The sequence below is a fragment of the Tiliqua scincoides genome, chromosome 2 (assembly GCF_035046505.1).
Source record: "Tiliqua scincoides isolate rTilSci1 chromosome 2, rTilSci1.hap2, whole genome shotgun sequence".
In the NCBI taxonomy this organism is placed as follows: Eukaryota; Metazoa; Chordata; class Lepidosauria; order Squamata; family Scincidae; genus Tiliqua; species Tiliqua scincoides.
Genome location: NC_089822.1, coordinates 13,499,954 through 13,519,556, shown reverse-complemented (window position 1 = coordinate 13,519,556; position 19,603 = coordinate 13,499,954). Strand labels below are relative to the sequence as shown.

General features: G+C 43.7%; 1 protein-coding gene and 1 pseudogene across 1 annotated transcript in view; both read left to right on the top strand.

Moving 5' to 3' along the window:
- The window catches only part of CCBE1 (collagen and calcium binding EGF domains 1), a 148,848-nt gene that overhangs the window by 87,230 nt on the left and 42,015 nt on the right, over positions 1-19,603 (top strand). The window lies entirely within an intron of this gene.
- LOC136642397 (5S ribosomal RNA) lies at positions 9,875-9,988 on the top strand (annotated as a pseudogene).

Sequence of the window (19,603 nt, the reverse complement as noted above, 5' to 3'; positions counted from 1 at the left end):
TTTGGCTTCAGTTGGCATGATGATGTTATGTTCTCCTCTAATTAAGCTCTGTTGAACTTAGGGTTTCTAATTTGTTTTAAAATTGCTTTCCACTATTTATATTTGTATGTGACAGAGTTTACTCTGAGAGAGCATGGACAGATTTTTTTTCTCCGCTATTTTAAGGTTGTATTACATAATCATTGAACTGAACATTAATCAATTAAGTAATTGAATGTTAATACATGAGACCTTCAGGGTCGTGATAGAAGTGAAGAATGAGGCAGGTGTCAAAAAGGGCTTCCACTGCCATTGTTGTCTCTCTTCTCTGCTCTGTTACTGGCAATGCTTTTTAAAACACATGTAACATGTGCACACGGGGGGGAAACAGTCATGTGCAGCGTCCTAACATAATGGCCAATGACATGACTGTATAATTTGATGGTGGAAGGAAAAATGGAGATGAAGGTAGAGTTGCACAAAAATGTACTGAAATGCTCAGAAACCAAAACAAAGGGGGTTCAAGCTGGGGTTAGCTGAATTAGTTTATACACACGAGCAGCCCAATCCTAAGCCCCAGGGCTGTCATAAGGAGCAGCAGCATCAAAATGGCTGCTGCTGCATCCTGTGGGGCCAGGGCAGACGCCAGAGTGTCCTCGGGATAAGGGAACAAATGCTCCCTTACCCTCTGTTGAGCTCCGCGGCCAACAATGGGTTTCCTTGGATCTGCACCTGCTATTTAGTGGGCGCAAAACCCAGGAGGCCTGTGTTGGGCTTCGTGCACTGGCACAGCTTGCTCTAGAAGAGGCACAAACTTGCTTTACGGCACGCTTGTGACCCTCCTAGGCTGGCACAAGGGACTTGCACCAGCCTAAGTCCTACTTAGGATAGTGCTGTAAAAATCAAAAATTTAATTATTAATTATTTAAATATTAATTAAAAAAAATTAATAAATGCAATTGCAAACAAAAAAAAGGATTGTTGAATGTATGTCATTTCTGTGTATTAAAAGCCCAGCCCGATGCTAAGTTGTAGTAGTAGCAGCAGACTCTGTGAACCAACACTAGGCTTTGGGCACAGACTCCAGAGAACCCTCGTTCTGAAGGTGCAGCAGGCCAGCCAGCTAATCAAGGAACTGGGAAGTATGTGGTTTTATGAGTATTTTCAGGCTAATATTTGTGTGTGACCTGTAGAATCCATGAACCACCAAGCCAAAAGCAGCCCATCAGCTATGTACAGTGCCATACCGAGTACTTCACCGTCCCCATTTTGCAGTCTCGAGTCAGCAGCGAAAACCAGGAAGTTCATGGGGTGCATTCAGCTTGGTGGGTCACTCGTTTTATTAGTGTATTTTATTTGCTGCGTGCTTCATCTTGTTGTACGGCTGTTTTGAATTTTATTTTCATAAGCCTGGAAATGTTTTACTTTGAAGGGTGGGGCGTACATTTATTAAGGAAGTAAATGGGTAAGTTATGCAGGCCTGCCTTGAGCCAGTGCTTAGGTGGGAGGCTTGTGCAGGGCCAGGCTCAGCTTCTGCTTTGACACTTGCGCGTACACACACATGTATATCTCCAAACTGGTCATTCCTATTGGGGAGGCTCAGAATAGCAGCAGGCAGCTCAGTTGCAGGAACGTTCCATGCCACTGTTCCACCACAAATAGTTAGACTATAACTATAATGGCTTTATAACTTCTTCATAAATCCCCTTATTTCCTGCCATGCCAGAACAATGTTCATAGCATACACTAGTTAGTATAAATGACGAGATGACTTTTAAATCAAAACTTAAAAATTGTGGAGTGATGAGAAAGCCAAGAGCCAGGGAAGTAAGCATCTCCCTCTGGGGGCAGGAGAGAAAAGGTACATCCCCATGCTAGGAACTTTGACAAAACCATGCAGACTGCCTGGGGTTGAGTTGTATCAGCTGTTTCTCTGACCACATCCCAAGATATCCCACCAACAGCTTGTCTGATCCATGCAACAATCCAGGTGGTATTGCTGATGGGGACTCCATTTCTAGGGTTTAGATCAGTGATTTTCAGCCTTTTTCATCTCACGGCACACTGACAAGGCACTAAAATGTAGAAGGCACACCACCAGGTTTTTGTCAATTGACAAGGCACACCGTGCTGCCAGTGGGGGCTCACATCTCCCATTGGCCCTGTTAATAAATGACCTTCCCCCATATTCCTGTGGCGCACCTGTGGACCACTCACAGCACACCAGTGCTCCATGGCACAGTGGTTGAAAATAGCTGGTTTAGATATACATGAGAATCAGCATCTTATCCAAAACATACTTTCCCAAAATGTTTCTCGTATGCAGACATTGTAAAGAACATTGTCCGCATGCTTGCAGCTTGAATCTGATAAGAACACATTAGCTTGTTTGTGGATCATCATGCTAATAGCCGCATTATTTGTTTATGGTTTTTCCATAAATATTGGACTCAAAGCAGTTGAAAACAAGTAAAATGGAAATACCCCAAGCTAACAGCAATATGAATACATCAACAATACATTATATCCGTTTAACAAACAATTTAATAAACATTTTCATAATGACATCAACATTTCAGAAAAATTAATTAAGCAGTTTACTTTAAGTAAACACAGAATCCACAAACATATTGTCAATACACAATGCGTTACGTCAAACAATTAGAACTAGAGTTAAACCATCCACTAATTTAAAACAAGGCATGACACTATGGAATACATGACACAAGTTGTGGATTCACTTGCAGTTATATATCCAGCCTGCCATGCCATTTAGGGAATACCTAGCATGTGTGCACTGCTGAAACAGAGACGCCTGCGTTGTCTCAGTCATGTCGTGAGTGGATGTTGGCCGGATCCCAAAGGATCTCCTCTATGGAGAACTCGTGCAGGGAAAGCACCCTACAGGTAGACCACAGCTGTGATACAAAGACATCTGCAAGAGGGATCTGAAGGCCTTGGGAGTGGACCTCAACAGGTGGGAAACCTTGGCCTCTGAGCGGCCTGCTTGGAGGCAGGCTGTGCAGTATGGCCTCTCCCAGTTTGAAGAGGCACTTGCCCAATAGACTGAGGCAAAGAGGCAAAGAAGGAAGGCCCACAGCCAGGGAGACACACCAGGGACAGACTACGTTTGCTTCCAGTGTGGAAGGGATTGTCACTCCCGAATTGGCCTCTTCGGCCACACTAGCCTCTGTTCCAGAACCACTTTTCAGAGCGCGATACCATAGTCTTTCGAGACTGAAGGTTGCCAACAACAATATACCATTTAATGAAGCAAGATAGCACCCCTGCCTACAAGGGGGTCTGTCCATGAAAGCGTACTACAATCTATCAAGCAACAGTCTTGGACACTTGCTAGTATGTCCACTAGAGCAGTGTTTTTCAAACTGTGAGTCTGGATCCACTAAGTGAGTCGCTAGCCAATTTCAGGTGGGTCGCGTAGCAGCTAGTTCAGCTGCCATTGAAAATACAGAACTGAAAACACAGGGTACAGAGCTGCTGGGCAGGGCAGGCTCCCGATGGGAGAGAGGCATAGTGCTTTACCCTGAATAGGTGGGAAGATGGGATGCTGGAAAGCAGGAGGGCTGTGTGGATAGAGAAAATCCAAACCTGCATTCTGCTTTGACTTCTGAAGTGGAATGTTTGAATCCCGAGCTATGCAAAATAGCAGCACGAGTGTAATGATCACGGCTTTGCCTGATCACGGCTTAAGTTTGAAACCTAAGTTGATGATATAATTTCTAGTCACAACATCACTTCCAGCCATGACCTCACTTTCCTGTGGGTCCCAACAGATTCTCATTCGAAAAAGTACGTCCCGGTGCGACAAAGTTTGAAAACCACTGCACTAGAGCCATGGGACAGTTACATCTCACCATGTCATGTGGCAACCCATAGTTTCCTTTCTCATCAGATCTGCTTATAGGTGAGAACCCCAACCATGTTGCTTAAAACGGCCAACTGGATACTTATTTACAAGTAATTCATGTACTGTACTGCTATTCTGTGCATGTAGGGTGCATATTCACAAACAGCAACTTGGGAATGTATTGAGACATGGGGAATAGTTTGCCCCACCATACAGGAAAAAATCCAGGGGATAGCCTTCGTCTCACTTCCGTGAATGGGAGGTTTGGCCAAGTTGATTTGTATACTAATAAATAAGGTTTACCAGAGTCTCTGTATCAGTTTGTTCCTATGTGATCATTTAACAAAATTGTATGATTCAGTGCAACTTGTCAACACATGTGCATGCACACACAGAGCAAAATATAGATCAATAATAAACTTTTTATTTAGATGCTTTAGCTTTCACCTTCCTCAGTAACACAGCTATGACTTAAATGAACCCTGGGAACCAAGATGACAATTTTAAGGATGCTGTTGGTTGAATTGTCAGGAGATTGGCACATGTATAAGTCTTTTTTTAATACAGTGAAGAAATTAGTTTGCTCAGAGTTCTGTTGCCATCTTTCTCATTTTCTTCTTAATAAGCACTGGCCCCTTTTCTAGAATCTGTGATATGAAGAACTGTTTATAAAACATGTTTATTCAGAGGGACGCATATCGGGTGATAACAGCGTAATCAGTGGCTTGTAGGAATAAAAATTAAGATTGGGATGGGGGAAACTTTAGGACTCTTGTGTTTTTTGGCAGCAAATGATAAACATTTCTTCATGGACAAGAGCTGAGTATGAAATTTTACTGCCCAGTTTTAATGAGGGAGATATAAACTGTTTTACTGCCCTTTTCCGTACAAATACAGCAATGAAAACCTGTTCGTAAATTTATGCCATGGGACATTTTTGTAGGTCATATAAAACATTTTGGGATCTTTGTTTATTGGACTTTGTCATTTAATTATAAAAAATAAATTAGAGTGCAACTTTGCCATATAGAATTTTAGTATGGGCTTGGTGTCACTCATTCTGAAATGACAAGAATCTATCTACTACGAAAAAAATTAAATCTGACTCAAATAAACCTCCTTATCCTTGGAAACTAGTTGTATTGCTAAAATGCAAGTCTCGGTATAGAAGGTATAGATCTGTATCCCAAAGGATCTCCTCTATGGAGAACTCATGCATGGAAAGCGCCCTACAGGTAGACCACAGCTGCGATACAAGGACATCTGCAAGAGGGATCTGAAGGCCTTAGGAGTGGACCTCAACAGGTGGGAAACCCTGGCCTCTGAGTGGCCCGCTTGGAGGCAGGCTGTGCAGCATGGCCTTTCCCAGTTTGAAGAGACACTTTGCCAACAGTCTGAGGCAAAGAGGCAAAGAAGGAAGGCCCATAGCCAGGGAGACAGACCAGGGACAGACTGCACTTGCTCCCGGTGTGGAAGGGATTGTCACTCCCGAATCGGCCTTTTCAGCCACACTAGACGCTGTTCCAGAACCACCATTCAGAGCGCGATACCGTAGTCTTTCGAGACTGAAGGTTGCCAAGGGAGGTATAGAAGTGAGGATGCTACTTGCCCAAAGTCCCTGCAAAATCATGGGGCCTGCTACCAGATACAAATCTCATAATAAAATCTGTACTGGGTATATTTATATTGAACAGTGGCTGCTAAATCAATAAAAAAAAATTACAGAGGTGTATACAGGGGAGACAGTAGGTAGAAATGCACTGAGTGCCAGGCTTGGGGGCGGCACTATGACCCACTCCCGCCCACCGGTTTTGTTGGCACAATCCAGAATCATACCAACAGTGGCTACGCTCCTGCAGGGCTGTCCTCCTTTCCTCTGCTTTAAAGAAAGACCAGGTAGCTGGCCAGAAGGGGTGTTTTCCTTCTCCAATTTTAGAGGAGGTGCATGCCACTGCTACATCTGATGGAGCTTCTCACACTGCTGCTAAGCGGTATGAAAAACTCCATCAGAGTTTTTTGGTGCTGCTGGAAGCGGTGTCCAGGAGGCAAGCTCTGCTTCCAGGAGGCGGATGGTGCTCCCCTCCTAGGCGCGACTTAGCAGTGGTATGAAAGGCTCAATTGAAGCCTGTGTCGCCTCCTTCCTCCCCCCTGTTTTTTCATAGGGGGAAAGGAGGAGGCGGTGTGGCAGTAATTGCAGTGGTGATCACATCACCTCAATTACTTCTGGTTTGGGAGGGTGGCAAATGAGGGGCAGCCCCTGGCGGAAAAACTGCCAGGACTGCCACTGTTAAATATTACTGACCAGTATTGGGAAGCTCACAGCTAGGGTTGACAAAATGAGCCACTGAAAGGGCTAGAGAAGCAAATATACCAAAATAATGTTTTGAGGTAGGCCAGACTGTTAACAAACTTTCCAGAAGTTAAAATAAAAGCTTTCAATACTATAAATTGATTGGTGATTTCATGTACCTAGACTGAGTATTTTTCCAAGAACTCTTTCAGTTTTAGTGAATAAAACAGAGGGTCAAGCCACTGGCGTCGCTAGGGAGGTGCGGGGGTTAAGGTTTCCTTAAAAAGTTATGGCCAAAAAACTGGAAAGAAAAAATGCATGGAGCCCTATGGAAAGTGAAAGTGAGCCGTATCGTGCGTTTACTCGTGAGTAGGCGTACTTGCCATAGTCCATCAGAAAGGGCAGGCAGAGTGGAATCCAACAACACCAAAATGGTCCCCATTCAATGAATACAGCCCCCCAAAACAGGAGGAGGTCCCTGCCTCCCTCTCAGCTGCGTCTATTGAGCCCAAAACGAAGCCATGTGGCTGTGTTTACTCGCAAGTAGGTGAACTTGCCTTAGTCCAGGCAAGGATGGAGAGGACTCAGGGCAGGCTGAGAGGACTCCAAGGACGTCAGAATGGTCCTGATCCAATGAATGCAGCCCCCAAAAACACAAAAGGGAGAAGGAGGTCCCTCCCTCCCATCCCTATGGAAAGCAAAGCAGCCTCACAATTGCGTTTACTCGCAAGTAGGCAGACGAGCCTTGGCTAGTGGTCAGGCCAGGCAAAGGGGAATATGAGGACACCTGAATGGTCCTGATGGAACTGAAGCTCAACATATGCTCCAGAAGGCAGCCTCTTCCCCCCCCCCCCACTAAAAAGGACAAAAAAAGATGCTTGAATGGTAAGGGGAAAGTTTTCTATTTTGCACTTGCAAAGCCAGGTGGGTCTCTATCTTGATATGCCTGAAATAGAAGAACTTTAAACTGGGCACTGGGGAGGGCTGGAAATCTCACTGGTTCTTTTTTTTTTGGGGGGGGGGGTATTGCAGGCAGGCTACAGAGTAGGCTCCATTGACTTACTTCAGAGTAGACATGCATAGGATTGGGCTCACAGGCTGCAATCCTACCCACACTTTCCTGAGAGTAAACCCCATTGACCACTATGGGACTTACTTCAGAGTAGACATGCATTGGATTGAGTTCAAGCTGCATGGTTGGCAACCTTCAGTCTCGAAAGACTATGGTATAAGCCTACAGCACCCGGTATTCCCAGGCGGTCTCCCTTCCACTTACTAACCAGACCTGACCCTGCTTAGCTTCTAAGATCAGACAAGACTGGGCATGTGCAGGGTAACAGTTGCTGCAATCCTACCCACATTTTCCTGAGAATAAGCCCCATTGACCACAATAGGACTTACTTCAGAGTAGATTCACTTGGTGGAACAGGACTGGCTCTCCCTTATTTAATTATTTCTTTTATTTCAATTTAATTATTTATAATTATTTATTTTAATGTGCTTGATGATGTCAACTCTGACCATGACATCACTTCCAGTGGGTCCTGGACAGATTGTCATTCTAAAAAGTGGGCCCTGGTGCTAAAAGATTGAGAACTGCTGCAGTAAGGTGTTTGTGTTATTGACTCTACAAGTTTTCAAAATAACTAAAATCAGAGTTTGGAGGAATAATACCATCATGTTATATAGCAATCAATGTGTAATTTCATGCAGAATACAATGAAACAAACCACATTGAAATATCTGTGTTCTAACAAAAGGTACAGCCAAAAAACCAGCGGGGGCGGGGCGATGGTACATCACCATGCCCACCACCTGGGGCGTTGCCCCGCCCACTGCATGGGGTGACGTGCAGGCCTCCTGCACTCGGTGACACAAATCCTAGTGACGCCACTGGGTCAAGCAGAAGTTAAGGAGCTATTCCTCAAAACAGCTCCTGGGTCAGTCTTTCTGTCACGTCTTTGTAACCATGGTCCGTCTCAACTTGCTTGCCCAAATTTAATGACAAGTTCTAAGCTAAAAGGTTTACATTTCTGGTTTGCTAAGGGTATGCTGTACACTTTTTCTGGTCTCTAATATTTTTCTTGTTCTCCTACTCTACTTGGAACCTGATGCAATTCTAAAAGTCACTGCTTACGTAGCTGAAATTCTTTTATTTCTGGTTTGAGTTTGAGTATCTTTTTATGGTTTTGGTTATAATAACATTGCAGAATTTTAATTTGAGTCTGATCTCATTTTTTGACTATACCACTTGTAGTGAACCAGGTGACAGTAAAAGACAAACTGAAACTTAGATACTGGTAGGGAGGGCAGTTAAGGTACAACTTCAAAACAGCATTGAACTAGTAACAACTGTTGCCTTTCATGTTTTTTTTTTAACATATGCAAAAGTGCAGTGGTCATGTCTTCCTCTTCCTCTTCCTCTTCCTCTATTTCAGTGTTTCTCAAACTGTAGGTGGGTCGTGAGCCAATTTCAGGTGGGTCCCCATTCATTTCAATATTTTATTTTTAATATTTTATATTTGATGCTATCATGGTATGTGGCTGCATTTGGAGAAATAATATAAGTCTGTAATATTTCTCCAAATGCAAATCTTTTAACAATGCTAGTAAATGGGGCTTACTCCTGGGTAAGTGTGGGTAGGATTGCAGCCTAGGATAGTTAAAAATTTTCCTGCTTGATGATGTCACTTCCGGTCATGACATCACTTCTGGTGGGTCCTGACAGATTCTAGAAAGTGGGTTCTGGTGCTAAATGTGTGAGAACCACTGCTCTTTTTTATCAAAGGTGGCAACTTTGTTCGTGATGTTGTCCATAGTCACAAATCTGTGCATATAGATATCAGGACATGGAGTGGTTCTGCCATACCTTTTTGATAACTAGTCTTCCTTTGGCAAGCCACCACCTTGCCAATCATGACACAGCTATTTAGAGCATGCACCAACATATCTCATATTCAGGTCAAGCACGGCCTATCTACACCACCCCAAAGACATACTCATTCTTCCCAGACCCTTGCATGCAACTCTAGTCCTGTTTGAAGAGCAGGAGAATGTCTGATCTAAAAAATGTTATCCACATGCACGCATAGTTCTCCCCACTCCCTGCAATAACACACACCTAAAATCAGACATTTTCTGGGAGATTTAGCTTCAGGTATGCAGTATCTGCTGACTGCTTGAAAGATCTTTAAGGTTTGTAAAAGTTTTGAGTGTGATCAAGTAAAGAAAATATACACACTGTCAAAAGGGTGATGTTTGAACAGTCCTTGAGAAACAAGTTCATGTAACCTCTAATTGCTGATATTGTAAACTTAGCATGTGGCCATTTGGACTTATGCATAATAACGTACAGATGGGATGGGCAACAGAAATGCCCTGAGGCACTTCATTTGCTCTCCAAATCTTGAGAATTTTCCCTTTTGTCCTTCTTAATATAAGTTTCTAGTCCTTGTGTCGGCAGAGGAAATTTAGTAACAAAATGGTTACAGTGCAGCAAGTCTTTGTTCACCAGTAAAGAGGGACCGTTGATGCACTGGCTGAAGCTGTGCAAAGCTGCTCCTAGCCATGGCTCCCATTTGACTATCTAGGCGCATATCCGAAATACAAGCCTAATCCTCCAAAAAGAGTGCTACGATGTCTAGAACAGGCTGTACACTCATATCCTACTCTCCTAATTATCAGACTCGCCTCCCTTTGTAGATGGGCAGCCCAATCCTGAGCTGCCAGGTTCCCAAGGCTGCAGTTACCCTGCACATGCCCAATCTCATCTGATCTCGGAAGCTAAGCAGGGTCAGGCCTGGTTAGTACTTGGATGGGAGACCGCCTGGGAATACTGGGTGCTGTAGGCTTATACCATAGTCTTTCGAGACTGAAGGTTGCCAACCAGGGGCACTGAAATGGCTGCTGCTGCATCCTGTGGGCACCGGGCAGCCACAGGCAGCAGCAATGGGGCTACTTGACTCTGCACCAGCTATTTAGCTGGTATTTAGCCAAGAGGCCCGACGCAGAGCTTTGGATTCAGCAGAGCTGCTAGACCTGCTCCCTCCACCCTGCTCCCTCCCCCTGCCTGTGCCTTCTCCCCACGCTCCCCTCACCCTGGAACGATTTAACCTTTAACTATTTAACCTCACCCTCCCGATTTAACCTTTCTCCCACCTGTCACTCACACAGAGTGCTGGGTGGCATTCCACTGGCCTCCAACCAGTGCCAGCCTAGTGTGGGCTGGCACCAATCCTGCTCCAGCATTGGGCAGGTGCTGACTGTCCTAAGTGTGCCTTAGGACATGTTTTCAACAGTACGCACCGGCAGTGAGCTGGCATACATCGATCAGAATTGGGCCCTAAGTCAACTTGTTTGCCCACATAGAATCCATCACGGAGCTCAGGCACTGATTCAGAGTTTCCACTTCCCTAGAACCCAGTGCAAATGAGAGGTAGAGCTATGTGTTGTCAGCATATTGATAACACCTGAGCCTCAACGTGTGGATGACATTTCCCAGACGTTTCATGTAGATCAGGGGTGTCCAAAGTTTTTGGCAGGAGGGCTACATCATCTCTCTGACACTGCGTCGGGGGCCGGGGAAAGAAAGAATTAATTTACATTTAAAATTTGAATAAATTTACATAAGTGTACATAAATGAATATATTAAAGATGAACTTATATGAATGAATGAAGGTCTTGCAATAGCTCAAGACCTATAAAAGGCCTTGCACAAAGCAAGGCTGGCCTTTCCTTTGCTGCCACTACTACATCAGAGACATGAAACAGCAAGCAGTGGAGGAAGTCCTCATCCCACAGCTCACGCAAAAAGGTCAAATAGTTGCCTTCATGCTGAGAGCAGTTGTGTTGGGCCAGTGCGGGCTGCAACAAATCTCTCGAGGACCAGAGGCTCATTGGAGACTGGGGGCTCCCTGAGGGCCGCATTGAGAGGCCTCGAGGGCCGCATGTGGCCCCAGGGCCGGGGTTTGGGCACTCCTGATATAGATGTTAGAAAGCATGGGAGGTGAGATGGAATGTTGTGGGACCCCAAAAATCAGAGGGTCAAACAGCAGCCTGCCAGTGCAAACATTTGGGATCTATCCTCCAGATAGGAGCACAGCCACTGCAAAAGAGTGCCTACCTGACCTATCCTAGCAAGGTGACTCAGAAAGATACCATGGTTGGTAGTATCAAAAGCCACTGCAAAGTTCAGCAGAATCAACTGGAGAGACTCTCCAGTTTCTGGTGTAGGTAATTGATTTGGGTGACCAGAGCACTTTTAGATCCAAACCCGGGCCCAAAACCCAAACTGATGAGATAATTGGTACCATATAGGAAGGCTTGGTGTTGGGCTGCCACCACCTACTCAAACACCTTGCCCAAAATGGAAGTTGGAAACTGACCAATAATTATCTGGGTTAGCTGGGTCCAGTGAGGGTTTCTTATCACTACATCTTGCTTCAACACAGATGGTGTTTGCCCTCCTTCAGCAACCATTCAGCCAGACCTATACTGGCCTCTTTAAGCATCCAGGAAGGGTAAGAGTTAAGAGAGCAAGTAGTTGACTGCAGCTCTCCAAGCAACCTGTTCAACCCTCAGGCAAAGCAAGTTAGGAGCTATCCAAATCAACCTGACAAACACATGCTGCAAGATCAACATCAGGCCTCATTCTCAATGTGGCGTCCAAGTTGGAACAGATGTGAGTGACTTAATCAATCAAATGTCTTGAAAACATGTTGTAGTGGGCCACTGACAATTGACATTGATCAAAATGAGTGGAAGGGGCAACTGTTTTTTCAGGAAGTTAATTACGTTTACAGAACCCTGACACAATGTGTAGTTCTGCTCATTCTTAAAGAAAAGTTTCCTTGGTACGTTCTGTGCATAGGTAGACAGTTGGAAAGAAATTTTCACTAACCAAAGAATTGTTATAGCTGTTCTAAATCATGATGCTCTTGGCCAGAGTAGCCAATTTAGTTGCCATAACTTACACACTTTGTGAGCTATTCATGTAAACAAAATTTCCTGTTAGTTGATACCTTGTAATTTCTTAACTTCGTATGCAATGACGTTTGGCACTCTTGAGATCACATAATTTAGGAAATTTAAACCTGTCTAGCATATGGTAGAAAATATGCAAGAGAACTGTGCCTGTTTTCATGTGGAATGCATATGGACCATGACTTATTTTCGTAGATGAGACTTCTTTCACTGATTTAGACTGTAAGTCTTGGGTACTTACTTACTTTGGTAAACCTTTATTGGCATATTGGAAGTCCACAGACAATAATAAATATAACATAGCAAATAGATACACTTTACCAGGTATTAGCTTCTGGCCTTTGCCATAGAGACTACCACTAAAAATTCCGCCACCAAGTTGGTAATGGGAGGGGAATAATCGCTAAGAAGAATTGGGAAAGGATCAACAAGGGAAACAGGAAGAGAAGAAAGAAAAGGGCCAAGTAGGTGGGACCTGAGATTATGATGGGCGGGGCACCAAAGAAGGATGTGATCCAGGGTATCTGGTTCAGCAGAACAAAACAAACATAATCTATTTGAACGGGTTTTTTTTAGAAAATCTCCCTTGGTGTATTGCCGATTACCGATTACCGATTGCCGAGGAGGGTACTTTAAAATTATAAAGTAACTAGTGCAGCAGTTCTCAAACTGTGGGTCATGAGCCAATTTTTGATGGGTCGCAAAACTGACAAGCTGTTAGCTGGCAAGGAAAATGTATTGAACTGTATGGAAAGCGAAACTGAGCTGCACAGGTATGTTTACCTGTGAGTAATGCCTGGGTCAGTTTCAAAGGGCAGGCCAAGGGAAACAAAATGCCATCAATATTGTACTCTTCCAATGAATGTAGGCCCCAAAAAACTCTAGAGAAGGAAGTCCTCCCCTCCAAGCTAATAAGGAAAATGTATTGAGCCCTATGGAAAGCGAAACTGAGCCACATATGTGCATTCACTTGTGAGTAGGCAACACTGCCTTGGCTCTTATCGAAGGCTAGGCTAAGGAGAATGCAACACTGCCTTGGCTCTTATCGAAGGCTAGGCTAAGGAGAATGCAACACTGCCTTGGCTCTTATCGAAGGCTAGGCTGCCAGGCAACCAGAATGGTCCCGATCTTAAGAACATGGAGCTCAACAAATGCTCCGGAAGGTGATTCCCCTGACCATAGTAAAAAGGGTAAAAACAGAGGCTTGAGTGGCTGGTAAAGTGAAACTTTTTTTTTCAAGTCCCATAAAGCTAGATGGGTCTCAGTAGAGTGGGTCCAGGAGTTAAAAAGTTTGGGACTATAATATACTGAACTTCTGTATCATAAGAAATTATATAAGTTTTAAAAAATAGAAATATATTGCCAAATATGCATAAATGATATGTAATATCTAGAAATATTAGCTACTGCAATGATTTTTAACCTTTTCATCTAATGTCACATTGACGAAACTCTAAAATTGACATGATGCACCATCAGTTTTTTTGATAATTTTCAAGGTGCACTGTTCTGTCAGCGGGGGGAGGAGGGGTTCACATCCCCAAATAGCCCTAAATGATCCTTTCTCAAATTTCTATGGCACACCTGCGGACCATTTGTGGCACACCAATGTGCCACGGCACAGTGGTTGAAAATTGCTGAGCTAATGAGTTGTTGCCTGGGGGAACCAGTGCCTTTCATTCTGCAAGAAAGTCTGTGATGAACAACAGAACTGTGCAACCTGTGGGGTTCGTGCCTCCATAGCTCTTAAGTGATAGAACCAGTGGCTCGGTTTAGACATCTCATCAAAGTTTGGTTTGTGCTAATTGTAGTTAAGCACCCATGCTGTGATTTGAGCTTCAGCTGCACTGCAGGCAAATAGTGGTTTAGTGTTGCTTATCTGCTTTCATTTGTGAGGTGTGGTAGGGAAGGTTTTTTTTGTTTTTTAAATCCTTAACAGAGAATTCTTATTATCTGGCTACATTATCTGGCTACATTATCTGGCTTATTATCTGGCTACAACAGCCAGGATTCTTTGTCAGAAACCAGCACAATTAAAGTAGTATAAAGCCACTAAAACGCTGTAACCTTGGTGGAGAGAAAAATTGACACAGGTAAACAAACCTAGAGCCAGCCTCAGTCAAGTAGATGTGTAACCCTTGATTGAGTGTAGCCCTTGATTAAATACCTGGGGCAACTTGTTTTGGTCCTGTGGGGTTGGTGATGCATTGTTGCCTGTGAATATTCTGAGTGGGTGTGGGAGGAATACTCTCAGGAAGGAGGGCAAGGTGAAGATTTTGGAGAGCAGAGAGACTCTAAGGAGGCTGAAAGATGGAGCCATTCAGGGACAGCAGCCTCTTGCTCTGACACACTAGTGAAAAACTAATTTGTGCTAATCTATCTTTCCTTTTGTGTAAGGAGCTAGCTTCACACCTAACATTGTACAGTTCATTTATTCTTTGCTTCATCCTTTTTGCTTTTCTTCCCTTGTGATTGTTTTCCCTCTTACTATGTTGTCTGGTGTGGGTGCTCCAGTAGCCTTTAGGATGTGCAGGTGCTTGTACGCTGGAGACACCCACATTCATTTGATCTGTAGTATGATTACCCTGTCATCCAACCTCCTTCAGTTTAAGAAACCCAGGCCCTAAAATATCTACCCCCACAGCCAGAAATTGCAGTTGGGAAAGTGGGGCTACATACATTTTCTAAGAGAAGCATTCATTTATTGCAGCATGCAGAAAGGACAACATACCAAAACCAGCCATCAAAGATAATACAGCTTTAAAAAAATAAAAGCTGAAAGAAACTCTCAGACATATGGACAAGTCTGCTGAGCCAAACAATGAACAATATACTAGCAAGCAAATAATATTTCCACATTTTATAACGAAGGGAAATCTGACTGACATAGGCTCTCTTTTAAAGGGGAACATATGTCCAAATATAATGAAAAGAGATAAAACTCAATGACGTTAACTACCTTTTCATAAAAGACATTCCAAAAGGTCAGAAGCCACTGATCTTATCACTCTGCCTCCCCTTAGTGACCTTTGGTGGAACAATAGCAAGTATATCCATGTCAGCCACTCTTTCAAGTCTGTAAGTGCCTTGATCAGTATGACAGATGTTGATCCCTCACTGGTTAGCTTTGTATTCTTGCTCTTTGCAGGTTTTCGCTGGAAAATGTTACCCTGCCATGATTTCCACTACCACTTCTCTGCTAATGACACTCATTTGTGCCTCGCTAGCATGAGCCAGGCAATCCAGTTCTAAGCTGCCTGGAGCCAAGAGGAGCAGCAACACCAAAATGGCTACCGCTACATCCTATGGATGCCATGGCAGCCACCAGTGGTCTCCTCAGGGGAAGGGGATGTTTGTCCCCTTCTCCCAAGCAAGGACACAGGCCCTACAATGGGTCTCCACTAGTCTGCACCGGCTATTTTGCGGGCACAGATTGGAGGAGCTCTGTATCAGGTTTTTAGTCCGACATGGAGCATTGAGTCTAGCAGAGGCTTCCTCCACCAGTCCCACCCCCTCTCTGGCCCGATACTCCCCTCCTTCCTCCGCATTTCACCCACTCCTGCCTCCCCAAAAAGCCTTATCTCTGGCTGGAACTGCAGGAGCACTGGCCAGCTGTCCCTACCTCACTGGGGCTCAGCGCCAACTGCTACTAGCCTAGCTCTGGCATTTCCTACTTCCAGGGTGCTGTAAACGTACTTTATGACACCCAGTGCTGGAGTTCAGTGCCAGCTCTAGGTCTGTATTGGATTGGGTCCTTATTTAATACCTACCATTCAACCTGGTATCTTTATTTATGTATTACCTTTTTATTCCACTTTCCCTCCGAGGCTCTCAGGTTTTTGCAAATACCAATACAGCCAAATGAATCATCAACTTGTAAGCAGGAGATGGGCCAACTACCAATCAGTGTAGACAATAATTAGATGTTCTAATCATTTATTTGCATTTAAAGCAACTTTGTATGTTTGTTGGGATTAGGCCATTGCTCATTGGTACAGCAGAGCACATCCCTGGCATGGAGAAGGTTGATGAGATAGAATCTCTACTTCAGTCTCTGACATTTCCATATGGGGTTGGGAAAAAGTGATTGCCAGCTAGCGTAGACAGCAGTGACTTAGACAATGGTCTGACTGATTAGAAGATAGTTTTGTGTGTAAATGGAAAAGATCTAAAGGTCCTCTACCACAATATAGGGCCATCCCTCACACTCATATCGGAGTATGCTATCCAGACCTCATCATGCTCCAACCGAACATGAGAATTGAAACTGAATTTTGCAATAATATGATAAGATTTGGCAAAATTTTCAAATCAAAGTATGACTTTTTCAGTTTGAAATATTTTTACGTTTCAGCTTTGAAATTCAGCTTTGACAGTTTCTTGCAAGGAACTTAAGATTTAAGTTTCGGAGTTTAGGACAGTAAGTAGCTTCCTAATATCCACAATAGAAAGACTGGTTTCAAAATCTTTCCCGCTGCTGCATGCAAGCAAAGTGATTTTGATTTCTGGTGCAGATCCAAGTGAGTAGATCCATCAAGGCCTTAGAAGCTTACCCTGGGTAAAGGAATATTTGTTCCCTTACCCAGAGGAGAGCTCTAGTACTGACTCCCCCCAGCAGGACGCAGTGGAAGCCCTTTTTGGCACAGCTGCATCAGTGGGGGGAGGGGAGAAGGATAGGATTGGGATGCTAGTCTGGAAAATACCCTTTTCAGGTTCTCCCAAGGAGCCCACAGTTATGTTTTGAGCACATCCTTCTTGCAGTTTCAATTCATCTTCCTATGCATTGGGCTATGCTTCATATGAGTCTCTTTAGAGGAGTACTCATTTTCCTTTTATAAAATATCTGTTTAAATGCTCATTTGAACGAATGACTTGCACTGGACAAAAATGTCTAAAAATCAAATATTCCATATTGTTTTCTTGGATAAATTTTCTGCTCAGTTTTATTCTCATTTACTGAAATCATTCAGAAACAGCTTGTCCAGCCAAAACTAAACACACACCCCTCAAAAATGCAGGAATTCCAAATTCTCCTACAGTTGTGAGTGAATATCTCTAATTTTAGTGCCGGCTAAAGTTCAAAATATTTTTCAAGTCCCTAGAAGCAGAAACCATAGTCCAACTTCTGTCACTATGATTTGTGTTTGAAGGAATCTGAAAGTTGGAAATTTGTCATCTTTTAACATTATACGATTGTGTTTAGCCTGTAGAGACCAGGGGGCCCACTCTGGGAACAACCAGTCAGTGCTTGGTGGGAAACTTCAGGAATTCCCATTGAAGCAGCTCTAAATGTTCTAAAAGAAAGAGTGAACTTTAAGGATAATAAATACATTAGTCTAACATTAAAATAACTTAATTTACAATTCAAGACCAATAGCACTAATCCTTAGATAAATTTATATGCTGGATAGGCCATTGGAGGATAAATCCAATCCTTAGCATGGTTGCAGAGTCTTCCCCCAACACACACACACACGCACACACACACACACACACACACACACACACACACACACAGAGTTATGTCCCTCAACTTCTATCTAAGCTGGATCTTAGCTCCCGTTCCCAACCACCACAGAGCAACTGCAAGCCACTCTGCTCTCCTTAGATGTATGCCACCTCTGGAGGTGGCGCAAGTCCAAGGAGACCCATTGGACTGCAGTGGCTTTCCTGGGGATAAGAGAAAAGTTTCCCCTTACCTCCAACTGAGCCGCTATGGGCCTCTTTCTTGCGCTGAATACAGCGTAGGCCACCTGGCCTGCTTGTTCCAGTACAAGATAGGATTGTGCTGTAAGCAGATGACAGCCAGAAATAAGCACTTGGTTCTCACACAGAAACTCATTTGCTGCTCATGACAGAAGAGAAAGTGTGCAAATCTTGATCATATTTTCAAGATATAGGAGAGCCCATTATCGAACAGCAGTGCTGCTTTTGGCACAGTGTCACCTCACAGCTCAGCAGCTGAGAGGTGGTCTGTGAAGTGATACCTTGGCAGAAGTGGCACTACTGAAATGGTACATGATAATTGGGCTGTCCCAGCATCTTGGCAGCATTTCTCTCTCTCTCTCTCTCTCTCTCTCTCTCTCTCTCTCTAGCCTCTTCTCCTGTAGCATTCCAGAGGCCTCCTTCCATCAGTCCCTCCAGGAGCCTTGGCTGGAGTGATGCTGCTGACAGTGCTGGGACAGCCCAGCCAAATTATCACAGGGGGGTGCGGGAAAGATTCCAGGGGCCATGTTTGTTTGATACCCCTGTTCTAGAGCTTTGTATGTAGAATCTTCTGGTCATAAAAATTTTGCCAGTATGAGGTCCAGCTCATTTGAAAGAAATTTTTAGGAGTTCGTTATGGGGGCTTCCACCATTTGATTATGTGCCTTATTCATGTTGCTTTAGCAATTGGTTACTTTTCATAATTGGATGCACCAGGCAGACTAGTAAAATGGTTTGTGATCCAGTCACTTTTCTGAACTTACACAGCAGGGTTACTTAGTTGACTTAAGAACATAAGAACAACCCCACTGGATCAGGCCATATGCCCATCTAGTCCAGCTTCCTGTATCTCACAGTGGCCCACCAAATGCCCTAAAGGGCTGACATGGAAGGGCTCTCATGTTCAGAAGTTTGTTTTCTTACTAGTGGTTTGGATACCAGTGGTTTGGATACTATTGGTTATATTTTTAGGAGGGCTGACTCATGATTTCTTAACATTTGGAATTGGCTGAATTGTACACTAGTGGAAAGATGGCCAGTGCTTTTAAAATGTTTTGGATTGGCTCTTAGACTGTACTCTGTACAGAACTTCTGTACGTCCCAACACATATGAAGCTCTTCTTATGAGCACCCAGACACTGTCACCAGCGGTGCCTCAACTTACACGGCTGCATAAAACAGTAATACTTTTTAAAATGGTGTTTTTCAAACACTTGAAGCAAGATGCCATAAATACAGCAGGTGTTGAAAGCTGGATTTTGTCAAATGGCAAACTGGACATGAAATTCTTTGAATGGTTTTGTGACCACTCTCACACAAAGGTCCCTTGAGTGTTATCCATTTGTCTCGAGCCTCCAAAAACTATGACACGCGGTTGATTTTCTTTGCATGACTTTGTTCCTCATGGTTGTGAAATAAGACTTGGCTGTTTAAAAAAAAAATTGCCCCAGTTGACCTCCCCAAAACCAAAAAGCACATTGTAAGAACTTAACACATACTTGATTTGTTCGAGAATGGTTTGTTTTTTCCAAGTTTTTGTCTTGATATATTTTTAGGAGGGCTGACTCAGGATTTCTTAACATTTGGAATTGGCTGAATCGTACACTAGTGGAAAGATGGCCAGCGCTTTTAAAATGTGTTGGATTGCTTTTTAGGCTGTACACTGACATTAAAATCCTTTTTGAATCACAGCCTAAAAAGCCAGCCTATTGCAGTGAATATCACACTGCTCTTTGACTGCTTGATTGTAATTGGTGCATTTAACCTGTTTCAAAAC